Genomic DNA, 3,818 nt, shown 5'->3' on the forward strand with positions numbered 1-3,818 from the left:
CAGCAACAACAATAATAACAATAACTAATATTAAGTAACAAATTAAGGAAGTGCTTTACCTCTGTTACTGATCCTCACAACAACACTATAAGATAGGTGCTATTATTATACTCATCTTACATATGAAGAAATTGAAGCTGAGAAAGACAGATGACTTGTTCAGGATCACACAGATAATAAATGTTTGAGGCAGGCTTTAAATGCAGATTTTCCTTACTCCAAGTCCAGAACCCTCTCCATTGCACCACTTAAACATCAACATTATTTAATTATAGACATTCTAAATATGAGGACTTTGTCCAATGACCAGTAAATGGATCTTCTATAAGAAGAAGAACAGAATCACAATAATGACATTTTAATGATAAAAGAAACTAGAAAATCCAAAACAAAACAAAACAAAAACCTGAAGCTAAAGGGAAGGAAGGTTCACAGGCTTACCTCAAAAGGTAACCAAACAAGCTGGAAGAGTAGGTTTTATTGAATAGCCAAAGGCAATGAAGAAAATCATTTAATGGAATATTTGGTCATCTTGTCTTGGTATTCTTGCTGCAAATCAACATAAGAGGCTACCATGAAGATAAATGCAGTTTGCAAAGCAACATTTATTGCAAAACAGGATTAGGTAGAGAAATTAGATGACAAAATTTATAAGCTCTTCCAAATTAAATTAATATATGCTTGAATACTCTGCTGGTTTCAGTGCTAATAAGGTGTATACAAAGGAATATGACAAAACAAATGCTAAGAAACATGGCTCAAGTTTAAGAAGTAAAAGGAGGTAATGGCTTGTATACTCTGCAGAACCCTCAACCCTTATATATAATGAGTATTTTTTTCTGGAAGTGTTAAAAGGTGCAAGATATAGTATGTTTTGAATTACAAAAATGAAATTGATTAGAACTACAGTATTAAATGAATTAAAACATAGAATAAACTTTGCAACATTTTACATCTTTTAAAAAATTTTACTAAAAAAAGTCCTTTTACTGTAAATATTAGTTTGTCATGATTTGGCACTGAGTTCCCAAATCTTTGATATATAGTCCTTATCCTAAAATCATACTTTTATCAAATTTCTTATTAACATTACCTTACATAAACAGTCCATTTTTTCAAATCTTGTATTGATAATGAGTTCTGTGTGGCACTTCCTCTTCCTCCACTAAGGTGAGTAGCTTTAATATAGTCAGTCCAGACTAGGGGTAAGTCTATCCCTCACAGCTTTCTTTTTTTGATGAATTGAAAATCCCCCTCCTATTACATAGACTCTGAATCAATTTTATTATAATTCAAAATTATCTAATTTATTTTTTTAAAAGAAGGGAGAAGGTAGAGGGAAATAGGGAGGTCCCTGTTATATCTCTTTCCTATGGCAACTTTTGAGGGTTTGATCAAAAACTCTCTCCAAGGAATATAGCTTTGAATTCCCCTAAGGGAAAATTACAGTCCAAGGGTTGTCTTCAGCTGGGCAAGAAACTTCATTCAGCTCAGTCAGGCAAAAAGGGTTTGAGAAGAATATCTCTCCTATCCAGTTCTCTCAGAGTCTTAGATAAGAAGACCAGAAATCTCTCTCTGGCTCCAACAGTTTATTTTTTTTTTTTAATATTCATGGAACTCTCCAATCCCCCACAAGTCCTGAATGTTCCATTTGCCCCTCCAGAAATATTTTCTTCAAATTTCAGGTTTCCCTTGCTTTTGGCCAATTCCTTGTTCACAGTACTCAGCAATTCTCCTTAGTGAGTTCTCTGACCACCTAACAGTTCCTACTAAGGGACTTCAAAATACATACTGACATCCTTCAAATACCCTAATGTCCCAATTCCCCAATGTACTTAACTCTATGACCTATTTCTGTATTTTACCTCACCTAGACACAAAGATGGTCATACTCTTGATCTTGCCATCCCTTTCAAGTGATCTACTCCAGTACTAATCTCCTCTATTTCCTTTTCTCCTTTTACCTTATCTTTCTATTTCTTCCCATATTCTTTATTTTTACTGTGATTTCCAATCCCTCATTTCTATCAGTGGCCATCACAATTTCTCTGATTACACCCTCCTCCCTTCCCAGGCTCAAGCCCTTGGTTTCCCCATTCCTTAAATTACTTTCCTATTCAAGGAAGTCTTCCATCTACTCCATATATATCTTATATCTTCTTGTTTATTTATATGTTATCTCCTCTATTAGAACATAAACTCCTTAAGGACAGGAACTGTTTTTGCCTTTTTCTTTGCATATCTAGTGCTTAATAAAAAGCCTGGCATACCTCTCTCTTTATCTCCAGCTCCTGGCTTCTTTAAAGACACAGTTCAAATCCCATGCCAAATGTGTCATAATCAAGACAACAGACAGCTAATATAAGGCATGGAGAACATATTTAAATTCTGCTATGGTAGGAAATACTTGCCATTCTTAAAAACAAAAAATAATCTCTTCATCCTATTATTGGTAGTTCAAAACATTTTTTCCCCATGAAGTCAAAAGGTGCATAAATGTTATAGATAGGGAAGGCCCAGAATAAACAGTTAAGTTTTAGTTTAATGTATTCTAATAGCAAATTTACAGAAATAGCACAGAAGACAGGCAACATTAAAAACATGGATATATATGACTGGGAATAGAAAAAATAGTGGACAGAATCAGGTAATAGAAATTTTTTCTACTTCATTTATAGGCTAATTTTGGATATAAATATTCAAATGTATAGGGCAGAAAGTATTAATATAATAAAAAATATTTCCATGAATGAGTTTCAACAATTCAACTTTTTTAAAAATATATACATATAATGAACTTTTCTGGATATTTGGACTTTTTAAAAAAAGTAAATTTCTTATTAATGGTAACTAAATAGTATTTACATTATCTTTAACCAGTGGTAGATTCTAGTTATTCACTGTGCTTTTCTTTCTGTGTTGCCCTATAGGCAAGTTCATATTTTTAATGTTGACTGAATTCTGTACTATTGCTGCAAGTTTGTTATTAAAATATATTAAACTAAAATAAGAAGTCTATTCTGAGCCTTCTCTGTTTCTAGTACTGAATTCAAGAAATATTCTAAATTCTGTGCTCATCATTTATTTTTCAAAGAAAAGGTTTTCAAGTTTTCTGATTTAAATGGCCCAAAGTATGACTATGTGTATTAGAACTAACCTGAATGTTACCTTATTTGTCTACACAGTCACTGCATTATTCATTTCTCTTAAAGCAATTTTGGATATATGAAGTATAAAAAGCACTATCTAAAATCCAATTCTGTTCTATGATATTAACCTACAAGGCTGATTAGACTTCACATTCCTTCAATTTGCAGCAAATTGAAACTCTACTATTCATTTTCTCTTTGATGACATTAAAATTGCTTGTGCCTCTTTCATCACATGATCTGATTACTTTGTGCTGGTTATAAATTCAATTTCATGCCAGAAGTTACTTATGTAGAAAAGAATCAGAGGAAAATTCTGAGTATTTTATGATATGCATATTTAGTGGTTCAATTAAATGTCTTTATATATACTTTGAGGTATGGCTCTTCCTAAAAGAAAGTAGTGAATACCAAAAAACCCAACTATTGTCTTTCTTTTAGGAATTTGAAATAAATCTCCAGGGGGTTTAAACACTTCATATCATATTATTTTTACATATACTTTTCACCATCCAATTATTTGTCCCTTCTTGCTCTTCAGGCAGTTATTAAAATTAATTTACTCTGGTTTGAGCTCTTTCAGAGTCAAATAGGGTTTTTGGTATGAAAAACTGAGAATCCAGTCTTTAAAAATTTTTATCAAGATACGTAAATACTGAAATACCCTCT

The sequence above is a fragment of the Monodelphis domestica genome, chromosome 4 (genome assembly GCF_027887165.1).
Source record: "Monodelphis domestica isolate mMonDom1 chromosome 4, mMonDom1.pri, whole genome shotgun sequence".
In the NCBI taxonomy this organism is placed as follows: domain Eukaryota; kingdom Metazoa; phylum Chordata; class Mammalia; order Didelphimorphia; family Didelphidae; genus Monodelphis; species Monodelphis domestica.